The sequence below is a fragment of the Chelonoidis abingdonii genome, chromosome 22 (genome assembly GCF_003597395.2).
Source record: "Chelonoidis abingdonii isolate Lonesome George chromosome 22, CheloAbing_2.0, whole genome shotgun sequence".
Taxonomy (NCBI): Eukaryota; Metazoa; Chordata; order Testudines; family Testudinidae; genus Chelonoidis; species Chelonoidis abingdonii.
In genome coordinates, this window is record NC_133790.1 from 30,627,600 (window position 1) to 30,642,065 (window position 14,466).

Here is a 14,466-nt window from a genome sequence, read left to right on the forward strand (position 1 = left end):
TATTTCCACCTGAGTGCAAATGTCAGTCCTAATAAGGACGTTCCTGATTTCTGAGGTGCTAAGCAGTACGACTCCACTTGGTGTCCAGGTTGGGAGTCTCGGTGCTCAGATACCTTGTTATAATTTCAGGCCCTTGTTGCCTAGGGCTTTCATAAGGCTTTAAGCGTTGGGAGAGAACTTGGCACCGGCCAGAATCCTGATCCTCAGGTCCACTGCTCCAACATGAGACCCACAGTCTCTGATTGATTTCTCTCTCCCCTCTCAGCCTTGGTGTTTCTAGTTATATTTCTGGCTGAGTTTCAATTAGGTGATTTGCTCCTTTTTTTTCCATGCTGCTGCAGCTCTGCTCTTTCCTCTGAACAGTGTTTTCCCTTGTTTTGTTTTAGGGGCTCGCTTCAAGCAAATTGACGCGGGTGGAGACATGTTCATCGCTGTTGTCACAATGCGTAATGACATCTTCTGTCCTGTCTCGTCGGCAACTGGTCTCTGCGCACAGTGACCTCCAACTTGTCTGGGCCATATTGGATGGAAGCTGAAATCTACAGCTGTTTCGTGGGGCTGCTTGGGGAGTTACTCAGCTGTGATATCATTTCCGGTTTCATGTTCACCCCGCTCCTTGTGTAGGATCAGGTGGCGACAGGTTCCAGGTGCAAGCTGTCCATGATGACAGGTCGGGACCAAGGTTCTGTCTACGGCTCCTGAACAGTGCAGGCAAGTATATCGCAGGCAGGTACAGTAAAGGAGAAGCATGAGGGAGGATTTCCTCCCATGTGTGATCAGGGCCATTCACAGTCATTCACTAAGAGCTTAGAGAGAACAGATGTTGCTGATGCTGTGGGCAAGTCGACTCTGAGTACTGATGGTTCGCTGATATCCTAATGAGCTTGGTCAGGGCTCTTCCAGTATCCCACTGGCCTCACAGTGAGGCACTCACAGGGGACCCACTATTTACCTCTATCCATTCTGAGGCACTTGTCCTTATTCCTACCCTTTGTTTCCTGTCTTTCTTAACCAGTTACCATCCATTTTGAGACGACTTTCCTCTTGTCCATGACAGCTCACTTATGTAAGAGCTCTTTGATTGGAGGGACCTTCAAGGCCTTCGGAAATCTAAGTACTCTTTATCTGCTGGATCTCCCCTTGTCCATAGTGCTGGGCTTGTCCAGAGGATTCAGGGGACCTGGGAGGGGGCAAGGGCCAGGTCGCGGCCTAGCAATTCAGCAGGGGTTCCATCTTGAGGGAACTGCCATCCGAGGATGACAGCCGGTGGTGGTAGAGTGCGTTCTGATGCAGCTTTCCTTTTTTTTCCCCCTCCCTTTATACTCACCGGGCGGCGCTCGATGGCTTTTGCACCACTTCAGCGGTGGGTCCTTCACTCGCTCGAAGCATCTTCGCTGCACTGGGACCATTCACAAACACTCGGATTGTGCATAAGGCCGCATGCGACTTGCACCCGAACCCGAAGCGGCTTGCGGGCCCCGTGCAGGTCTGGGTCCTGGAGCATTTCACCCACTTGCCCTCTCTGCGCGGCCTTGGGCTTTCGTTACCCTTCCCGGGAATTCTAGTAGATTGTTGAGGCATCACTTCATTTACAAAAAACTCATATTGACTCTTTCCCAGAACAAATTATGTTCATTAATGTGTTTGACAATTTTATCTATAGTTTCAACCAGTTTGGTCAGTACTGAGTTCAGCGTCTTACTGGCCTGTATTGCCAGGATTCACACTCTGGAGCCTTTTTAAAATTTGATCACATTACTATCCTTACATTCATTTGATCAGAAACTGATTTAAATCGATGGTTTACAGTACTACAGTTCATAAGTCTGCAACTTTTCACATTTGAGTTCCTTCAGAATGTTTGGTTGACACACCTGGTCTTTGAGTGACTTATTACGTTTAGTTTGCGTTGTGCCCCACCCTGGCCAGACAGGTTTCTGTGAGCCCAAGCACAGAACTCAGTGTTCCCCCATGGGCTCTAAGGCCATAGTGGAGTAAAGCACTCTCAGATGGAATGTGAGTGCGAGCAGGGGTGGGGAACGAATGTTATTCCAGGGGGAACTTTGGCATTTCCCCCTGCAGCGCGCTTGTGGGATTCCTTGTGTTCTCTACACGCTCTGTTCGTGGCTTTCATTCCATGTTACCTGCCAAGACAGAGCAAAGGCCCATGTGTTTGGAAGCGGATGTTTCCCTGGAGAGGATGTTTCCCTGCTTCTTTGCCTCAGCCCACACTGCAGGGATAATGAGCTTGCAATGTCAAGCTCTGATCCTGACATCTTAAGGATCTAGCAGCACTCGTTGTAGGAGGATGGGTTCTGCAAACAGGTCCGTGAGTGGACGCAGAGAAATTGTGCTGGGGTCTTGGGCTTGCAGCTGAGAAGCTGTCTCCACGGCTGTGATAGGGCGAGTCTTACTCTTAGCAGACCTGTATTAACACCAGTCCTGTCAACTTCCTTTTCAGGGATGGAATCACTAAAGGCACTCCCATCTGGCACCAGCTTGGACCAAACGTGGGCAGTTTATCTGCAACTGCAAACATGTGTCTAGAACCTGGCCTGCTGTGGCTTATCATCTGACCAGGGACAGGTTGTGAAATGCCAGATCTAAATGAGAACTCGCCGCCCTCTAGCCTTCACGTGATTAACAGTGTCCATTTAAACTCTCTCTCTCTCCAATCTCCTTCAGTGCTTAATTTGTACCAGCGTGGGCTGAGCCCTGGACCTCTTGGCTTTGCACTGCAGCAGCCTGCACCTCAGGTTGTCTAGGTTTTCATAGCGCCCCGGCACTCTGAGGTTTGTCATGTCAGTTATGAAAGTAGCAAATTGCTTGCGGGCCCCAGCACTTTCTTTCATTGCAATAATGAAGCCCTTGCTCCAACTGCCTTGTTCCAGGTTTCTTCTACATTCTTCTCCAGGGCAGTGGTGTGAGCTTTTGTTTCCAAGGGTAAAATCAAGTCCCACAAAATAGACCAAGATGTTCATCATTACCTGCTCCTTTCTCTGCCTCTTGCTGCCCCCGCTTCCAGCCCCCGGCGCACTACTTCTCCTCTGATAAAATTCAGTGGCTGGAAACTGAACACAGCAAGGGCCAAAGCTGAAAAGAGAAGGGCGTGTTCTAGCTAGGAGGAAGTCACCATATGAACGGATCCACAGGATGTGGTAATTCACCATCACTTGAGTCTTTCAGTCAAGACTCGATGTCTGTGTAAATGCTCTTGATATACTCGTATCAAGCTGCATTGCTGCTTGGGTGCGATGCAAAAAGGTCACTGCATGACATCTGTTTGACCTCTCTTATGTAGGACATCAGACTAGATGGTCATAACATGCCCCCTTTCTAGACTTGTATATTCCTGGACTCTAATGAGACGGATTGCATTCAGCAACCACAAAAACTTGAGATGGGCATAGAAGAACTTCCAATGAACTTCCAGTGACGAGAAAGGAAAAGCATAATTTAAGTAACCCCCACAGCTAGGTAAATTTTCTGCTGCCTTTTTCAAACTTTACCATCACCAACGACTGTTTTTACAGGGTTCTCCCCGTTAGCTGATTTAGCCTCTCCACTTCAGCAAGGTCCTCTAGATGGATCAGTTCATAAGACAAACCAGGCGCCAATTATTAGCACACATACTGTCCTGGTTCTGTGCAGAGCTTCTGATATCTACCCTCTCCCCCCACATTTCTCTTTCTGATAAATCCAAATTTGCATCACCAGTTAGAAGATAGCGGCCACACGTATCCAGAGGAGTGGGCTTGCGAGCCAAGAGTGCTCTCCTCTAGGCTAGAGCAGGAAAGACTTGGTAAAAGTTGAAGTTTCTATCTTGCTCGCTCTTGTGGGGGAGAGCTGGATTCCCTCTGCCTTGCGGCTGTGTTTTGCCATAAGTCTTGCAGCATTCTCGTGTGTCTCTCCTTGTCATTTGTGTCTCACGTAGATTGACACAACTGAAATTTGGGGAGTGCATGTGTGGTGGGGGATTCAGCAGCCCACAAACAGGTGTTTTGGGGAAAGAGGAACAGTCTGAGCTTCCACAAACCCAGTAGTCCTGGTGTGCTAAATCTCATCTCCACTGGCCTGTTTCCAACCCTCCACTCAGTAGTCTTTCCCCTGCCTCCCCACATGCTCACCACGCAGTTCTGTTGTTGCCCTGCTAATTCTGTCTCTCTTCCCTCACCTCTGACTACACGCTGACCAAGGGAGAGAGACACAAGGGGTGAGCTGTATTCTACTCTACGCCTGTCCCCTCTCCACTGCCATGTGCCCATGTTACACTCTAGGTATTCTGATTGAGTCGGCATGACTGACGCAGTGTGGGCGATGCTCCCACCTTATGCCGTCACAGTCGAGAGAGACAGGCAAGTGAGAAGAAAATTTCCACTCTCTGCAGTCTGTCAATCCTCCCAACACTGGCGAACACAGCCTTCTGCGGGCTTTTGTAGCAGACTGGCCCCTTTAGCCTGATCACAACAATGAGCATGGTCCTGAGAGGTCTCTATAAGAAGGTTGGTCCAATAAAAGATATATTACCTCACTTGCCTTGTTCTTGGTATCCTGGGTACGCTCCAGCTACCAACAACACTGCTGACCTCCCAAATGTGATTGTAACTGTGGGAATCATCATATTGGGTTGTGCTTTCTAGTTGGGACTCTGCAGGGACTGGGTTTTCGCTCGCACTATAACATTTTATCATATGACCTCGAAGAACTAACATTCATCATTTGATAAGTCTGCAGGTGACACAAACTTGGGGGCGGGGTAAATAATGAGAGGACAGGTCACTGTTACGAGCAAATGCATCACTGAGTCGCTCTGGCACAAGCAAACAACAGCTGTTTTTAATGTACCTGCATGGGCATCTGGGAACAAAGAACACAGCCAGCTGACAGGCTGGGACTCTTTCCTGCGAAGCATTGACTCTGAAAGCGACTTGGAGATCATGGCGGGATAATCAGTCTGAACGTAGCTCCAGCTTGATCTTTGGTCCAAAGGGCAATGGATCCTGGGATTTCCTAAACAGGAGAATCTTGAAGGGCAGCAGAGTATTTTACCTCTGCATTTGGCACTGCGGTGCAGCCAGCTGGCTCCTGTGTCAGTTCTGGGGTCACAGTTCAAGAGGATGCGGATGATTGTGAGTACGAAAAACTGCTACAGAGGAGTGTTGCGCTTCCCCCTTTACCCTAGCGTATTGCCTGGAACATTGTCTCCACAACTGAGATTCAGTAACATCTTGTGAGGCACTGCCCGGGTGGCCACTGACCAATGCAGATGCAGTTGTGCCAGTTCTCCTCCTTTCTAGACGGGGCATCTTTGGTACATTGATTCTGCCTTCCCTTTCACCGTCAACAAATCTCGCATGTTTCAATTCCTGCAGGGCTGGGCCCCAGGCGTAGCAGTTTGGAGTTTGGGCCTTGGTTCGTTCAGCCACTATTGAAGGGCGACTGGTTGGTTAGATCTGGAAACTCTTATTACTAAGAGCTTTGGCCTCTTTGTTTACCAGGCCCACACACGGCCTAGCACTCCTTCTCATTGCAGAGTCGTCTTGTTTCAGCTGGGGGCGCCTTTTGCTATAGGACAGCCAAATGGGGTTGCTCTTGCTTGTCCTCCCCCGTTTGCATCTAGTACGCGCCAAGCCAGGTCGGATTGCATTGGGAACAATTCACAGTCTTATCAAAGGCTGGTGGCATCACAGGCTCTTAGCAGCAAGAGCAGTTTTAGCTCATCAAACCCTTCTTGCGCGCCTCTGCCAAATCCCTGGAGTAGCTTTGGATGCCTTTCAACATAAGTGTTGTGATTGGGGCCACAATGTTCGGCTGAACCCCCTTTCACAACTCCTATAATAGTTCACACGCCTATTAGGCTTGGACAACAGTCCACTGGACTATTCTCCTTCCACCTTAAGAGGGTTGTGGGAATGTTTGCCCCCCCTCCCCCCGTGTTCCGAGGTCTGGGGATTGACTTGCCTCTATCTTCACTTAGATAGTCTTTACAGTTAACCAGCCCCTTGTTTTTGATTGTCAACCTCCAAGTATGCCTGTGGTCGTCCCAGGTAGTTGCTGAAACAGCCTAGTGTCAGTCTATCTACGTGCCTGTCAAGTCTGAAAAAACCCATTTAACACCTTGTTGCCAGCTCTGGCAATGTTGCACCAGCATTTACAAACCAGAACGGCGAACAGCTTGTGATTTCATAGAAGCCCATATATCAGTGATAACACGCAGACTTTGTTGTGCTCTTCTTTCCAGAGGGATTTGCCAATAACCGCTAGTTAAATCAAAGTTGTCTGCTGTTCCTTGCGCACTGAAACACCTCACCGCTTCGGACTGGGATTAATTCATTACGATTTCCCATATTTTTCTGCGTTGACCCATCTGGCACTTCATCCCATCAATCCGAGTGCGTGGTGCCTAGTTTACACCTCAACACAACCAAATTTGGCGGAGGATATCTCGTAGTTGAGCATTTCCCTGCTAAAACCCAGGGCTGTGAGTTCATGTCCTTGAGGGGCACTTAGGACATCTGGGACAAAAAATCATCTATTGGTTTCCCACTAGTGAAGGCAGGGGGCTGGATTCAAGGTCCTTCCGTTTTAGGAGACTAAATAATACATAATTGAGTTATACCTATCTGTTTACTCCAGGCTTGCTTTACTGTGACAGGCTTGAGTTGGTTCACATGTTACTAGTTGGGGACAGTATCATTCTAAAGGAAGGGCTTCAAACTTGATACGTGTCCTTCATTTTGTCCACTTCTACATCTCAAAGGGCCCGTTGAAGGGTTTTGCATTTTGAACTCCTTTCGCATGGGTTCTAGTACCTCATCAAGTCTCCCATGTCCCATAGACTCATAGACTTTAAGGTCAGAAGGGAACATTATGATCATCTAGTCTGACCTCCTGCACAATGCAGGTCAAGAATCTCACCACCACTCCGTAACAATACCCTAACCATGTCTGTAGTATGAAGTCCTCAAATCCTGGTTTAAAGACCTCAAGCTTGCAGAGAAATCCTTCAGCCAGTGACCCGTGCCCATGCTGCATGAGGAAGGTGAAAACTCCAGGCCTCTGCCAATCTGCCCTTGGGTGAAATTTTCGAAAATTCCTTCCCGACCCCAAATATGGCGATCAGCTAAACCCTGAGCATGTGGGCAAGACTCACCAGCCAGCACCTAGGAAAGAATTCTCTGTAGTAACTCAGATCCCACCCCATCTAACGTCCCATCACAGACCGATGGGCATATTTACCCAGGGGAGGGGGACAAGTGAGGCAATTTGCCCCAAGCCCCAGGCTCAGCAGGGGCCCCCACGAGAACAGCCGAGGCTCCCTCCCTGGCCCAACCCCAACTCTGTCCCTCATTCGGAGCCTCAGTGCATCCAGGAGCGTCCCTGAACAGCGCAGCAACGTGGCTCCGGCGGGGCCCCTGAGCCCCTTCCCGCTCAGAGCTGCGTGGTAAGGGGTGGGGCTGCGAGCTCTGGGCCGAGCGGATGGAACTCAGGCCCCACTGGAGCTCTCAGCCCCACCCCCTCACCACGTGGTTCTGAGCAGGGCAGGGTCAGGGGCCCTGCCAGAGCCACGCTGCAGCTGTCGAGGGATGCTCCTGGATGGGCTGGGGCTGAGGCTGCGGATGAGAGGGTAGACGAGGGTAAGGGACTGGGGCTGGGGGGGTTGGATAAGGGGCAGGAAATCCCAGGGACAGGGAGGGGGCAGAGGTTGGGGAGGGCAGTCAGGGGACAGGGAATGGGGGGTTGGATTGTGGGTGTTTCGGGGTCTATCAGGACTCAGCGGGGGTGGGTGGATAGGGGTCAGGGCAGTCATGGGACAGGGAGCAGGGGTGGGGTCCCGGGATAGTAGTGGGTGGGGTCTCTGGGGGATGGTGAAGGGGCAAGGAGAGGATGGGTTGGGGATTCCTAGGGGGGGTGGGCAGTTGAGGGGCAGGAAGTGGGCAGGGATGAGATAGGGGGGCAGAGCCAGGCTGTCTGGGAGGCACAGCCTTCCCTACCCTAAAGCTCATTCAGCAGTTTGAGGCTTGCAGAAGAGCCAAGCTGTTAGGTTTTTCATTAGGGCTGCCAGCCCTTTCACTTCTCAAAGGCCAAATTATAGTCTATACTTAATTTCAGTGCCATAGGGAGATTCATGTCAGGGGAGGGTAGCTTCATTTAACATTAGCCGCTGGGGAAGGGATCGCATGAGAAGAGCAATATCCTTCCCAACCCTACCAAGGGAGACCCCCCTCCCCTGCATTCACTGAGGCTTCAGAGGGGTTAATTCAGTAGGTTCTCAAACTTTTGTCCTGGTGACGCCTTTCACACAGCAAACCTCTGAGTGCGACCCCTCCCCCTTATAAATTGAAAACACTTTTTTATATATTTAACACTATTATAAATGCTGGAGGCAAAGTGGGGTTTGTCAAACTATGTCGTCAGGGTTTCTACTCAGCTCGGAGTGGAGGCTGACAGGCTCACGGCAGATGACCACCGCCCCGCGTACCCCCTGTAATAACATATCAAGTTCCTACCCCCTCTTGAGGCGGTCCCAGTGTGTCCCCTCGTAGTTTGAGAACCTCTCTGGGTTCTAATTTAATTTGTGGTGAAGAGACCCTGGTGTCATTCTCACTGCATTGCTTAATGTGCTAAAATTGTTGAGCATTTCAGTTTTCACAACACTAGGCAGTTCTCATTCCCAAGATTATTCTGGAACAAGCCACCAACTTCAAATGGAATGCTGTCAGTTCGTGGAGTTATGTACATCTGGTAAGCTAGTACGTAAAGTGGATTCAAACGACACGAGAATTATTAGTAACCACGTCTTGACCCCATATTCTTTGTGAGGCCAATCCCATGAAGCCAGTCTTAGGAACAGATAATGCGCATGGAGGTTAAGGCTCCGTCCATTAATGGCTGCTTAGCCAGGAGTTATGGAGATAATCAATCTAATCTCCACCCTCCCCTCCATCTGCCTCCATGTTTGTAGTCGCTAGTACGGGTGGAGAGGATGGATGTTCAAGAAGATATCACACAGGCATTAGCTAACTCCACCTTTACTGTTGTAGTTCACTGCAGATCACTCTCTGGGCATTTTGGCATGGCTATTGTTGGTAGACAGGATATTGGACTGGACTGGACCTTTGATTTGACCCAAGTATGGGCGTGTTCTTTGTTCTTAACCTAAATGAATCCAAAGTTATGGAGACAGATGAGTCAAGGGAAGCCAGCAGTTGGAGTATCAGAACCTGGAAAAAAATCTCTGACTGGATGGGCTCAGGCTGTTTGGTCACAAGCTGAGGTGATTTTCAAAAGTTTGGAATGCTTTCTGCTGCTTGCTGTTGCTGGCTCAGCAGCAATATTTTTATTGTTTCTTTAAAACAAATTAAAAACGCAGCCAGCAAGCATGCAAATATTTGGCCACACACTTCTGAAACTCCAAACCTATTCAGGTTTTTGGCAGACTAAGTTTCAGCTTTATCAATTAAAAAAAAAACAACAAATTTTGAAGGAAAGCAGACATTGTCCGTGATTTTTTTTCTGCTTTTAAAAAACCCCTAGTTTTCAAAATTCAGAAAAAGTTTTTGACGGAAACATTGTCCAACCTTTTAATGAGCTTTTAGTGCGCTTTTAGCACTAGCTGCATTCTGAAGAACCAGTGATACTTTGTAAAGAAGTTTTCCTCCAAAACTAGATTGCTGCGTAGATGCAGAAGCGTTTGTTTTTCCCCATGTGCTTCTCGATTTTGGGGGGGAACAAGTGTGGCCATTTGACCAGCCCCATATGGGGCCCCACCAAAATAACCTTTCTCTGATTGCAATGCTTTTTAACCCTCAACCTTCCATAAAAATATTGTGCACTTTTAGCGATTGTGCGCTCTTTTTTTGAGACCAAGTCCTGAGTTTTGGTCAAGCAACCAGAGGGCTAGCACAATAGTGATTGTCTAAGAATAGCTGGTCGTAACAGTATATCAGCCTTTCACTTAGATATGCTTGTTCTAGTGAAATGCCAGTGTTTGAGCTCGCACAGTAACTGAATAGTATGTTTCATCTAATGTTTCAGATTTGAGACAAAGTCCCTTCTATTGTTGTCAGTCTCTCTGTAGGGATACGTTCTTTCACAGATCAACCTTGGAAATGGCAAGTTTATGAAGTTGGGCCATGAATGTACCTGGAGGACAATCAAAGGAGTGGCTCCTATTCCTTGGCCGCAAATCAGAATTCAACATATTATTTATATAATAACATTTATCAAAGTATTTAAGTGTAGATGTTAACTTGCTTAACTTATATGACGATGTCGTGCGACCATTATGTACCTTTAACATTGGCTAATGTGTTTCTGTCTTGCTGCAAAACTATAGGGCCGGTGTGGAACTGTTCTACCCCTCACTTTCCCCAGCCCATGGAAGAAATCTATATATTCTTTGTATCATTGATTGCATGTCTCTGGGCTAATAAGCGCTAGGGTGGACCACTCCGCCAGCGCTGTGTGTAATAAACTATCTAATGTCTTCGCCTTAACAATGGTTGTGGATTATATGTCCTTCAGAAGGGACCCAAATTGCTTTTGTCGGCCTCCCTGATCCTCTGGGCGCCCTGTATTTAGTCTCTGTAATAATCAAAGGCAATTAATTTGCCAAGATAGGCTCTCCACACCATACCCATCCCCTCCATAACGCAGTCTCAAGGCTTGGAGTCTTGAAGCGCTAATGTCTTTTGCGCCCACTTCTCCCCTTGGAAGGCTGTTCCAGAAACTTCATCCCTTCAATGGGTTTAGAAACTTCATCTAATTTCAGTTCTACTTCTATTGTCCAGTTATATCCATTTGTTCTTGTTCCACTTGGTATACGCTTAAGGTAATTCTTCCCTCTCTGATATTTATCCTTATATATTTTATAGGAGCTACTTTTTACTCTGTGAAATAGTTCTCTTGCCTTGGTGGGTCCTTCGTGCCGCTTATTGGCAATGCACCTCATTATCTTCCCCACAGTCTGGGCAACCTCCTGCTTGTCTGATCAGGATTGCTGGGAGGTTTGGGGAACCAAGGCCCGCCTCTATTCCAGGGTTCCACAGCCAGGGCCCTAGTGGGATCGCAGCTTGTCTATAGTGCCTTCATGTAACAGCTACATGACAGGCTACAATTCCTGGTACTTCCCCATGGCCTCCTCCACACCTTCTATCCTCACCACAGGACCTCCTCCTGCGACGCATACGTCTCTCTCTGCCTTATGGTGTCGCGGGGCCTGTGTGCACTGCGCGTGTCTGCCTTAATATGCTTGATTGTCTGATTAATTCCTCAATTCTCAGGGCAGTGCACAGCCCTCTTCAAGTCTCAATTCCTTTTGTACCTTCTTGCTCCCAGCTTCTCACACACCTCCTTCTTTCACACGCTCCTTCTCCTCTGGCTCCTCCCTGCCTGACTGGAGTGAGCTCCTTTTTAAACCCAGGTGCCCTGATTAGCCTACCTTGATTGGCTGCAGGTGTTCTAATCAGCCTGTCTGCTTAATTGGTTCTAGCAAGTTCCTGATTATTCTAGTGCAGCCCCTGCTCTGGTCACTCAGGGAACAGGCACCTGCTTCTTCAGTGGCCAGTAGTGTATCTCCCTTCAATTCGTCTGCTGTAGAGGGAAGGAGGGAGAGGGCTGCTGCTGTTGTTGTTCCTGCTGGGCACTGGGCCTTTGCTGCTGCTGTTACTGCTCCAGCTGCTGCCCTGGCTGGGCTGGACACCACCACCCACCCCCTTTCTCTGCTATCTGCTTGATGGCTGGGTAGTAGACCGCCCCCGCTCCCTGCTTGGTTGCTGCTGTTACTCCACCTACAGCCCCTTGGGGGGGGGGGGGCTGCTGGCCCACTCCCCAGAGAGGGGAGTGAGGGACCCCAGCTCCGGCCCTTGTTACTGAGGATGCTGCCACCACCACACCATCTTCTGAGCGGGGTTCCTCCTGCCTGGACACCAGACCACCACCACCTGGAGCTGCTGTGGCTGCTGTGGCTGTTGCTGGGTAGCTGTTGGAGCCCCGAGGAGAAGAAGGAGAAGGAGGAGGAGAAGAGGACCTCCCGCTGCTGGGAGACCACGTGAGGATGCTGTGGAGGGGGCTTTTCTGGACTGAGTCTATTTCGAACTGTGCTCTTGTGGTGGGGGCTTGGAGTGTCTCTGTTGGGATGCCGGAGGTGTGGCGTGGAGCCTGCCCCAGGTCCATCCGTGTTCTCCTTTGCCCCCACCACCATTGTTGCTCCTTCCGCCACCCCCGCTGGCTGGTTTCCTTCTGCTTCGGCCTCCTACCTCTGGGACTGAGCTGCTCGCCTGGCTCACCATGCCCGCTTCCATCATTTGGGCCTGCAGCAGCAGCAGCCTAGCATTGACTTTTCTGCACAAGTGCCCATGGGCGTACCTCCCCCAACCCCCTGGACTGACCCCTTTCCTGTGCCTTCTTTGTCTGCCCCACCTGTTTCCCTCTGCAGCCCTGACTGTTCTGCCCCAGCCCTGCAGCTAGCCCCTTAATCCCTCTGCCCCATTCCTAGCTCGCCCTTTCCCCCCCAACACCCTGTGATCCCCCAGCCCTGATTGGTCCCTTCCCTCATGCGCTTGTGCCCTTCCCCTGTTTGAGTTTGCCCTTGTTCACTGCACCCCACTATGCCGTTATCCTCCCCGATCCCCTAGTGCAGCTAGAGGAGCCGGAATTCCCCTCTGAGTCGGTGACCTGACACCTCCTGCCCCTAGGTCCTTGATAGCTCCCCACGCCCGTTTAGCCCTCCCCTTCTGGCGCCCTCCTCCCCTGCCTGCAGCCTAGCGGGGAGGGGTGGTCGCCTCCTCTCCCTCCCCTCCCCTTCCCTCGCTGTTTGTCTCCCTCCCTGCTCTCGTTATGGTGGGGGACGCAGCGGGGGATACCCCTCGCGATGCTCCCACTGCCCCTCCTCCACCTGCCCCCATGTCCACTGCCCCAGCCTCCACCTCGACCGCCGCTGCCGGTCCACCTGCCACCGCCCCCGCTGAGGCACCAGCGGCGGCGAGTACCAGGGGGGCGTATTTGTCCCCCTGGAGCCGTTGGAAGACCTGGGGGTCCGCTTAATCCTGACCTCCGTCCCTCCCTTCCTGCCCAGTGCAGCCCTGCTGCCTGCCCTTTCTGCCCTGGGGCGCCCCATCTCCGTCATCAGCCCTCTCCTGTTGGGCTGCAAGGACCCTGCCCGCTGTCACGTCCTCTCGTTCCGCTGGCAAGTGCAGCTTCAACTGTCGCCGGCGGCGCATGATGGAGAGGCGCTCCAGGGGTCCTTTTTGGTCCCCTACCAGGGAGCCCACTACCGGGTGCATTATTCGACAGGGGAGGCCCGGTGCAACCTCTGCCAAGCGATGGGGCACGTCCAGAGGGACTGCCCCTTGGCCTGGCACAGAGGAGCGTCCGCGACCCCCAAGCCCCGGCAAGGCGCCGGCCCTGTCATTGCCGATGCCCCTGGCTGCCCGTCACCCATAGCTGCCCCTCCTCCTTCTCGGTCCACCACTGTGGGGGAGGGTGCAGCGGAGATACCGCCGGACATGGGAGAGGGCTCGCCCCAGGGGGAATCGTCCCTCGTTGCTGGCGTGTGGGGGAGCAGTGTCGTCCCCTGGAGCCGATTGGAAGATCCTGGGGGTTCCACTCTGATCCTGACCTCCGTTCCCTCCCTTTCCTGCCCAATGCATCCCACTGCTGCTCTGCCTTTCTGCCTGGGTGCGCCCTACTGCTTTCTGTCCTCAGTCCTCTCCTGTTGGGCCTGCAAGGACCCTGCCACTCCGTCCATGTCCTCTCGTTCCCGCCGGCAGAGGTGCAGTTTCAACACTGCCTGCCGGCGGCAGTCGTGGCGGTGGCAGCGCGTACGAGGGGTCCTTTCTGGTCCCTACCATGCGGAGCCCTACTACCGGGTGCATTACTTCGACGGGCGGTAGTCCCCCGGTGCTACCTCTGCTGGGCAATGGGGCACGTCTGGAGGGACTGCCCCTTGGCCCGGCACGGAGGAGCATCCGGGACCCCCGAGCCCCGGCAAGGTGCCGGTCCTGTCACCGCCGATACCCCCGGCTGCCCGGTACCTGAAGCTGCCCCTCCTCTTTCTCGGTCCACCACTGTGGAGGAGGGTGCGGCGGAGATACCGCCAGGCGTGGGAGAGGGCTCGCCCCAGGGGGAATCCTCCCTTGTTCCTGCTACCCCACCATTGCCTCCCCGAGTCCCTGAGCCATTGCCCTTTGCCCCCCGACCCGACCCCTGTTAGCCAGCCCCCGGATGATGCCATGGAGGGCTGGTCCTTAGAGCAGGGGAAGCGGGGCAAGCAGAAGGCTTGGGCCTCATTACATCCTTTAGATTCGGAGACTCCCCAGAAGAGCAGGAAGGGGGGCACCGATGACGAGCCTTCCGCCTTGCCCTTTGATGACTCCCGTTCTGTGGTGCTGGCTGGGGACACCATGGCAGCACCGGACGGTGACACCACCCCTCCTCCAGGGTCCCTTCCCATGGGAGCCCCCG

The 14,466-nt window shown here is 51.8% G+C and overlaps 1 pseudogene; it reads left to right on the forward strand.

Moving 5' to 3' along the window:
• Window positions 1-2,607, forward strand: part of LOC142045856 (fish-egg lectin-like) — a 7,712-nt pseudogene extending 5,105 nt beyond the window's left edge.
• Window positions 2,608-14,466: the final 11,859 nt, after the last annotated feature.